Source organism: Scyliorhinus torazame, chromosome 9 (assembly GCF_047496885.1).
Source record: "Scyliorhinus torazame isolate Kashiwa2021f chromosome 9, sScyTor2.1, whole genome shotgun sequence".
NCBI lineage: Eukaryota > Metazoa > Chordata > Chondrichthyes > Carcharhiniformes > Scyliorhinidae > Scyliorhinus > Scyliorhinus torazame.
In genome coordinates this window covers 209,433,885-209,443,071 of record NC_092715.1, presented here as the reverse complement: position 1 = coordinate 209,443,071, position 9,187 = coordinate 209,433,885, and the positions used below count along the sequence as shown (strand labels likewise).

The 9,187-nt window shown below is 47.6% G+C and overlaps 1 non-coding gene across 1 annotated transcript; it reads right to left on the bottom strand.

Moving 5' to 3' along the window:
- Window positions 1–8,836: 8,836 nt before the first annotated feature.
- On the bottom strand, window positions 8,837–8,910 carry trnai-aau (transfer RNA isoleucine (anticodon AAU)). The gene has a single exon. It is a non-coding gene; the product is annotated as a tRNA-Ile (tRNA).
- Window positions 8,911–9,187: the final 277 nt, after the last annotated feature.

The following is a 9,187-nucleotide window of genomic DNA, read 5'->3' as shown; positions in this document are numbered from 1 at the left end:
TCCTTTAGGGAAGGAAATCTGCCATCCTTACCTGGTCTGGCCTACATGTTGTTGTCTTCTGTTGTCTTTTCCATGCAATGATTCATACAGAATTCCTTACTTAGAATGATGATTTATTAGATAACACGTGGTAAGGTAACAATCAGGATGCTATACTGACTAAGTTACTGATTGAGTTACATAGACTCTCTTGGAACTACTGTACGGTACCATAGTGGCTTCACAGCACCCGGGTCCCAGGTTCGATTCCCGGCTTGGGTCACTGTCTGTGTCGAGTCTGCACCTTCTCCCCGTGTCTGCGTGGGTTTCCTCCGGGTGCTCCGGTTTCCTCCCATAAATCCCGAAAGACATGCTATTAGGTAATTTGGATATCTGAATTCTCCCTCTGTGTACCCAAGCAGGCGTCGGAATGTGGCGACTAGGGGCTTTTCACAGTAGCTTCATTGCAGTGTTAATGTAAGCCTACTTGTAATGACCTCTAATTGACATTATTGGTTGGGCAATTGGAGTATGAGCTCCCTCAATGAGAGCTCATTGAGGGGGCCCATATAAGCACCTGTGTAGGCTTTGTGAGGCAGTCTTAAGTTGACTGGAATGCTAGCAGCACTGTTTGGAGCTGCTCATGTATATAAGTTATTGTAAATAAATACTGGTGTGGTGCGGAACCCCTGCCTCCTGTGGATTATTACACTATATGTGCAGCTATCGTGGTGTACGCCTTACAACCTTCTGACGATAGCCGGATGTCACATGGCTGATGTCTGACACCACCTGCTGGTGGGAGGTCACATCGCTGAGTGTATGCAATATTATTCACAGGCATACCATCACACATGTGACTTCAGATCCTCAGCAATCTGGTTGACTCTTAACTGTCTTCTAAAGTGGCCTAGCGACCGTTCAGTTCAAGGACAATTAGGGATGAGCAATAAATGCTGGCCTAGCTCGCAATGCACACATTCCATAAATGAATAAAAAAAACACATCAGATTATGGCAGGGATGGCACCCACTATTACACCATCCCACTTGCCATCCTGCCCCCGGGTGCTCATAAAATTCTGCCCTATGTGTGGCTGTGGTCTCTGGTGGGCAGTGTGATTCTATGTGACCACTGTGTTTGGTATGCGGTGTGATCCTGTGCAGCCATGGTGTTTGTAAGCTGTGACAGACAGTAGACCAGCCAGGAGAACATTGTTTTTATCAGGTCTCAGTGGCTGAGGGTTTCAGCAGCAGATAAAGTTAGGCAGGAGAGGCGTTGATGATGTTACAGAGGTGGAAGTGAGCAGTCAGGGTGATGGGTCAGCTTTGTGCTTGGAAGCTCAGCTCAGGGTTAAATATGGCACCAAGGTTGCGAAGTGGATGGTTCAAGCTCATACAGTTTCCAGAGAGGTAGATGGATTCAGGGACTGAGGAATGGAGTCTGTGGTGGGGACCAAAGATCATAATAATAATCTTTATTATTGTCACAATTAGGCTCACATTAACACTGTGATGCACGATCAATAACACAAAGACTAGAGTTGAATGCAACTGAGGCTTTATTACACTAAGATGTGTGGCCTCCTACAGCAGTTGGCGAAATGGCTGCTGTATGGGGAGCCCACATATTTATACTCCGCCTACTGGGCGGAGCCAACAGGCAGGGAACTACCCCCGTACCTGTAATACAGGGCCTTACCACAAATCACCTAATATATACATCAGTGGTGACTACCACATTCACCCCCTGTTAAAATTGAGTCCGGCGGGGGTGGTGGAGAACTATATACAAGTACATGTTTTAACTACAGAGAAGAAAATGGAGTCCCGATCAAGTTACAGGTTCAGTCGGTCCGGAGCCTTGATCTGCCGTTGGGAGCGCCGCAGTGGTGGCGGCGATTCCGGTGTCGGTCTGGTCCTCGGTGACTTCGGGAGCATGCCGAAATCCTCGTCATCCTTGGGCGTGGGCAGGGGGAGGAGAGATTGTCCTGGGGCGGGGGCTGCGGTGGGGTGCGCCAGGGAAGGGGAGGGTGGCGCTTGGTTGGAGGGGTGTGTGTGTGTGGAACCAGCTGTTGCCAGGTCCCTGAGGGAGACAGTATCTTGGCGGCTGTCGGGGTACGTTACGTAGGCATACTGTGGTTGGCGTGGTGTACCTGTACCCTTTCAACCAACGGGTCCGCCTTGTGGAGTCGTACGTGCTTACGGAGGAGTACGGGTCTTGGAGCTGCAAGCCAAGTCGGGAGCGACACCCCGGAGGTGGGCTTCCTGGGGAAGGCAAAGAGGCGTTCATGGGGTGTGTCATTAGTTGCAGTGCATAGGAGTGACCGAATGGAGTACAGTGCGTCGGGGAGGACCTCCTGCTAGCGGGAGGCCGGGAGATTTCTGGACCGTAGGGCCAGCTGGACGGCCCTCTCCACCTGCCCGTTTCCCCGGGGGTTATAGCTGGTCGTCCTGCTCGAGGCGATACCCTTGTTGAGCAGGAACTGACGCAGCTCATCGCTCATGAATGAGGATCCCCTGTCGCTGTGGACGTAGGCGGGGAAGCCGAACAGAGCGAAGATGGTGTTGAGGGCTTTGATGACGGTGGCAGACGTCATATCAGGGCATGGGATGGCGAAGGGGAATCTGGAGTACTCATCGACCACACTGAGGAAGTACGTGTTACGGTCTGGGGAGGGGCAACGCCCTTTTAAGTCCACGCTGAGACGTTCAAAGGGGCGGGAGGCCTTCACCAGGCACGCACGGTCTGGCTGGTAGAAGTGCGGTTTGCACTCTGCACAGACCTGGCAGTCTCTGGTGGTTGCCCTGACATCCTCGACGGAGTAGGGCAGATTGTGGGCCTTGATGAAGTGGTACAAATGTGTGACTCCCGGGTGACAAAGGTTGTCGTGCAGAGTCCGGAGTCGGTCCACCTGTGTGCTGGCACATGTACCTCGGGATAGGGCATCGGGGGGCTCGTTGAGCTTACCGGGGCGATACAAAATCTCGTAGTTGTAGGTGGAGAGCTCGATCCTCCACCTCAAAATTTTATCGTTTTTGATCTTGCCCCGCTGTGTGTTGTTAAACATGAAAGCTACCGACTGTTGGTCAGTGAGGAGAGTGAATCTCCTGCCGACCAGGTAATGCCTCCAATGCCGCACAGCTTCAATGATGGCTTGGGCCTCTTTTTCGATGGAGGAGTGCCGGATTTCGGAGGCAAGAAGGGTTCGTGAAAAGAATGCCACGGGCCTTCCTGGCTGGATGAGGGTGGCGGCCAGAGCGACGTCTTGGAAGGGGAGCGTCTCGTCGACTGTGTGCATCACAGCCTTGGCGATATCGGCCTTCATACGGTTGAAGGCCTGGTGAGCCTCGGCCATTAGGGGGAAAAGAGTGGATTGAATGAGTGGGCCGGCCTTGTCCGCATTATTTGGGACCCACTGGGCGTAGTAAGAAAAGAACCCCAGGCAATGTTTGAGGGCCTTGGGGCAGTGGGGGAGTTCCATGAAGGGGCGCATGCGGTCGGGATCGGGCCCCAGAACTCCGTTCTGGACTACATAACCGAGGATGGCTAAGCGGTTCGTGCTGAACACACAGTTCTCCTTGTTGTAAGTGAGGTTGAGGAGTGTGACGGTGCGGAGAAATTTGGCAAGGTTGGCGTCATAGTCCTGCTGATCGTGGCCGCAGATGGTGACATTGTCAAGGTACGGGAAAGTGGCCCGCAGCCCGTACCAGTCGACCATTCGGTCCATTTCCCGTTGGAAAACCGAAACCCGTTGGTGACACCGAAAGGAACCCTGAGAAAATGGCAAAGGCGGCCATCTGCCTCAAAGGCAGTGTATGGGCGGTCCGCCTTGCGGATGGGGAGCTGGTGGTAGGCGGATTTAAGGTCCACACTTGAGAAGACCCGGTACTGTGCAATCTGATTGACCATACCAGATATGCATGGGAGGGGGTACGCGTTGAGCTGCGATGGTCTGGCTGTAGTCCACGACCATTCGGTGTTTCTCCCCAGTTTTCACCACTACCACTTGGGCTCTCCAGGGGCTGTTGCTGGCCTCGATGATGCCTTCCCGAAGCAGTCGCTGGACTTCGGACTTGATGAGGGAGAGGTGGGTCGCGCGGCCGGGGGTGTAGGCCTGGATGTTGCGCGAGGCGACCGTCAGCGAGAGCGCAAACGTTTTGGTTGCCGCGAGGTCGAGCGTGGCCCCTTCTAAAAGGCGTTGGCGGATGTAATCTGACCCTATCCCCGTAACAAAAGCGTCCCTCATAAGCAAGTTTGAGTGTTCCGTGGCCGTGATGGCCTGACAGTCACAGTCTCTGACTAGGGGAATTAGAGCACGCCAGAAGTCTTCTACTAACTCACCAGGGAGTTGACTGCGCGTGGAGAGGTGTGTCTGGCGTAAAGCGTGTTAGTCCGCTGAGCGTAGTTTTCTTTCAGCAACGCCATGGCTTCGTCGTAGGTCGGCGCGTCCTGTATAAGCGGAAAGACTTTGGAGCTCAGCCACGTGTAGAGGATCTGAATCGTCTGAGCTTCCGGAATTGGGTCTGGTGTGTGAAGGAATGGGTTAAGAGTTAAGTAATGCATTAAGAGACATTGCAATTAGTTGTCTCAGTTAGTTTAAGTATCCAATGATTGACACTGATAGGTAAAGGGGCTTCAGGTGGCCCTTGGGTCAGGTGGTGTGTTGTTAAGAGTTTTGTGCAGAGGCTGTGGAAGTGAAATAAATGGTGCTTGGTGAAAAGGAACAGGACTATTGACTATTCAAACAACGGTAACTAAAACGTATAACAATGGTAGCAGAGAATGGTTGCTGTGCAAATGTTAAGGTTTGAAAGATGCAACTTTTCCTGATCAAACCAAGGAGTGAGTGAGAAGGAAGGGAAAGAGAAAACAAGGTATGGCATTGGCTCTTTCTCTACCATGGCAGTAAAATCCGAAACAAAGTGCTTTCTGAGCTGGAATTGGAAGAGTTAGACTCAGAAGAAGGTCTGGAGACTCTATTACAATATATGGATAAGATTTACAAGAAAGATGAATTATTAAGTGCGTATGAAGCATGGTCGGAATTTGATAAGTTCCGGAAAATAGAGGAATTATCCATGGAAGACTATATAATGGAATTTGGCAGACTATATAAAAGGCTGCAGAAACACAACCTGGAATTTCCACAGTCTGTGTTGGCCTTTAAATTACTTGACTGTGCTAGAGTGAGCAACATGGATAGGCTCCTGGTTTTGACAGGAGTTCAGTTTACCGATGAGGATACCTTATTCGATCAGATGACACAAGCTTTAAAGAAGTTAAACATTCGATTCCGATGGCTCTGATGACTCAAATAGGTCAGCCTGCTATAAAGCAGAATATGGAAGATACACTACTAACAGGATGGCAAAATTGTACGGCTACGAACAGGGCCCAAGACTATAGAAGGAGATCGAGACAAGGAAATTATGAAGACAGAAACCCAGTTAGAACTTACAGTAGGAAGATGAACCCCAGAAATGCACGGGGCATGATAAATCGATGTTTTCGATGTGACTCTCAATACCATTATGTCTTCAACTGTCCAAAACGTTATGATAGATTGTTTGAAGCAACACATGACACGGAAGAGTCAGAAGAGGAAAAAGATAGTGTTCAGAGAAAAGACATTGTCCTATTAACAAGTAGTTTTACGCCAGTAATGAGGGTGTTGGTTGCAGAATCCTTCAATTGTGCTGTATTGGACAGTGGCTGCACATCTACTGTGTGTGGAATTGACTGGTTAAAATGTTACCTGGACTCTTTGAATGCTGAAAGTCGGGACAAGGTTAAGGAATTTGAATGTTCCACAAGTTTCAGGTTTGGGGATGGTAATACTCTGAAGTCGCTGAAAAGAGTGGTGATCCCTTGCAATATTGCCAGAGTGAATCATTTCATTAGCACGGATGTTGTATCAAGTGAGATACCTTTGCTTCTGAGCAGACCATCGATGAAGAAAGCACACATGAAACTGGATATGGAACAGGATAAGGTAACAGATTTTGGAAAGACGGTGGACTTACAATTTACAGTCGGGTCACTATTGTATTCCATTACTGAAAAATAATATTTAAGGATGTGTTAATGGCAGTTGAAAATGGGACTTTCGCTGATAAAAAGCTTGTGGTATTAAAACTGCATAGGCAATTTGCACATCCGTCTCCTCGGAGGCTGAAAAATGTATTAAAGGATGCAGGGGTAAGGGATGAAGACTATATTAAACTGATAGAACAGGTTAGTGATTGCTGTGAAGTTTGTAGGAAGTACAGAAGGACACCAGCACGACTGATGGTAACCCTACCTTTGGCCAGGGATTTTAACAACATTGTGGCTATGGACCTTAAGATCTGGGATAAGGCCATTTTTCCGAAAGGACAACTACCAAAAATTGGTACAAAGGTGACATACTTGCCTGAAGGGTCTAGTCAATGGAAGGATGCAATTGTTATTAGAGCAGGGAAGGCCACTGGAAAGTATAAACATTGGTTGAATGTACAGCATTCAGGGGAGGGAGTTAAGACAATGGATTGGGAACACGAAGTTCAAAAATGGAGGTCACAGGAACACAGTGCCAGTTCAGATAGTACATCAGTTAGTGAACAGGTCCGCAGGAAAAGGTCGAGAATTTTGAAAGGACATCCCACAGCAGATCGGAAAGATCAAGCAGTAGCAGTATAGAACAGGTTACCAGGCGGGAGAGGGGACGTAATTTATCAAGGTCTCGGAACTTGTGTAAGACTACGAATACTAATAGGAGTAGAAGCCAACATGCACATGAGATTTTGGTGGCTTCCAATAAATTATATGAAAATTTATCAAAGATGCTAAACAGCAAGAACTGCATTCGGGGTATACACGGAAGTACAAGATAGGGGACAAAGAGCTCTGTCCCACAGATGGATTTGCATGGAAAAGGTTCTTCCAGATGGAACTTATAAGGCAAACACCAGGCTTGTGGCAAGGGGATTTGAAGAAAGCTTAGAAGATCAGGATTTAAGGGCAGATTCACCTACAGCAGGAAGGGTTAATTGTAAAGATCTTCTTTTAGCCACAAAGGCATGGGAATGCAAATCTATAGATATGAAAGCTGCCTTTTTGCAGGGTCATCAGCTCCAGAGAGACATTTTCTCCATCCTCCTAAAGAAGCAGCTAACACAGAAGGGGTATTCTGGAAGTTGAACAAATGTGTATGTGGTCCAAATGTTGCATCTTGAGTCTGGTATTTTTCGGTAAGGTCAGTTTTGTTAAAGTTAGGCTGTTACCAGTTGAAAGTAGATCCGGTAATGTTTTACTGGCACTATAAAGGGAACCTTTCTGGCATCTTAATGATGCATGTCAAATAATTTTTGTGGGGTGGGACTAGTGATTTTGAAGCTTTTGTAATCTCGGGTTTGAGGAAAGAATTCAGGGTCGGAAGTCTGGCTTCCGGTGCATTTAAATATATTGAACTGGAAATCGGACAGACTAAGTTAGGGGCAACTTTACGTCAGCAATCTTATTTGGAAAGCATCAGCCCAATAGCAATTAGTCGTGGCTGGGTTTTCACAAAAAGATGCAAGGTTTCAAAGATGGAAAAAGAGCAACTGCAAAGTTTAACTGGGCAACTGAATTAGTTAGGTAGACAGACTAGACCGGATGTGAGTTTTGATGTCTTAGAGTTGAGTACAAAAATGAATGATCCCAAAGTGGAAGACATAATAAGAGCAAATAAAGCGTTTGGGCAAACTAAAAATGCAGGAGTATGTTTTGAGGTTCCCTGTTTTAGGTGACCTTAGGCACTTGAAACTCATAGTTTATAGTGATGCGTCCTATACAAATCAAGCACAGGGGCTTGTATAATTTTCCTCTTGGGGAACAATGGTAAATGTTGTCCTCTTGTGTGGGAAACAAAGAAAATTAGGAAAGTGATCGAAAGCACTTTGGCTGCTGAGACGTTAAGCTTTGTAGAGGCGGTGGATATGGCCTTTTATATATCTCAGATATTGACAGAAATTTAACTTTTGGATATTGTTAATGAAGGGCGCCTGTTTCTGTGATTTTTTTTTCAAAAAAAAAAAATTTGAAAAAGAAAAGAAGGGGGGAAATTGCGTGTGTGTTTTTGAGTTTCTTTAAATTTTGGTTTCACCTAATTATTTTTTTCTCCAAGGAAGGGGAGACTGTTAAGTAATGGGTTAAGAGTTAAGTAATGCATTAAGAGACATTGCAATTAGTTGTCTCAGTTAGTTTAAGCTTCGAAACAGACTAGCCAATGTTCAAAGTCCTTTTTGGCGTTGCCTGATTGCGGATCCAGCTGCAGGCGATCCGGCTTGATGCGGAGGTCCATCTTCTGAAAAGTTTAGTGTAATAAATTGATGCACGATCAATTACACAAAGACGAGAGTTGAATGCAACTGAGGCTTTGTTACACTAAGATGTGTGACCTCCTACAGCAGCTGGTGAAATGGCTGCTGTATGGGGAGCACACATATTTATACTCCACCTACTGGGTGGAGCCAGCAGGCAGGGAACTACCCCCGTACCTGTAGTACAGAGCCTTACCACAAATCACCTAATATATACATCAGTGGGGACTACGACACACTGCAATGTAGTTACTGTGAAAATCCCCTAGTCGCCACACTCCGGCGCCTGTTCAGGTACACTGAGGGAGAATTCAGAATGTCCAATTCACCTAACCCCGCACGCACATCTTTGGACTGTGGGAGGAAACCGGAGCACCCGGAGGAAACCCACGCAGACATGGGGAGAACGTGCACACTCCGTACAGACAGTGACCCAAGCTGGGAATCGAACCTGGGACCCTGGCGCCGTGAAGAAACAGTGCTAACCACTGTGCCGCCCACAAAGGAAAGAATGGCCCGTACGGGGATCGAACCCGCGACCTTGGCATTATTAGCACCACGCTCTAACCAACTGAGCTAACCGGCCTGTGTACTTCATTGGTTTTGGCTCTCCCCATATTTAGTTGGAGGAAATTTCTGCTCATCTAGATAGGCAATATGATAAGTCAGGCACAGTGAAGAGATAGAGAAAGGAGGTAGTGAGGTAAAGCTAGCTGTTGTCAGGGACATATGGAACATGGTGTTTTTGGTTGATGTCGCTGTGAGGCAACATGCGGATATGGTAATTCCTTGAGAGGCTTCGGAGACAGTGGTGCTGGAGTGGGAAAAGATGCCATTGCCTTTGATTCTCTGGCAAGGACTAT